Here is a 543-nt window from a genome sequence, read left to right as displayed (position 1 = left end):
TTTAAAACTTTTTTGCCCAGACCTAACAATCATTTCCCCCAATTTATTTGTATGTGTAATTTCCTTTAATCATTTATAAGTCATTTTAAATATATTGTTAGCAGAATCAGAAAAAATCTTAAAATTAATTAAGTCTCTTTAAAATATAATTTAATAAATTTTTTAATTTTATCCTTATTAAATGTACGTACTTTAATAAAATACTCCCTCCAATCTTTAAATATCAAGCAAGCATAACTAACTCAACTCTTATTAAAAATGGCAGTCAGTATATCTTTAAAATTATTTAAGAAAATGTAACTTTTTAACTTTGCTCTTCTTTTCGATTAATAACTATAATAAATTTAAATAATAATAAATGAACATGGTGAAATGAAATGTAAAAAATATTAAATAATCTAACTTTGCTTTATATTAAAAAATTTTAAAAGTTTGTCATATATCAAAGACCACAAAAAATATTTATTATTACCAATAGGTTAAAAAAAAGATGCATGATAAAAAAATTAATAACATAATTTATAAATAAAATTTTAAAAAATA

The sequence above is a fragment of the Prosopis cineraria genome, unplaced genomic scaffold, assembly GCF_029017545.1.
Source record: "Prosopis cineraria cultivar Desert tree isolate PC_DT_omini unplaced genomic scaffold, ASM2901754v1 PC14, whole genome shotgun sequence".
NCBI lineage: Eukaryota > Viridiplantae > Streptophyta > Magnoliopsida > Fabales > Fabaceae > Prosopis > Prosopis cineraria.
The sequence above is the reverse complement of the archived record's forward strand: the minus strand, read 5'-3'. Positions refer to the sequence as shown.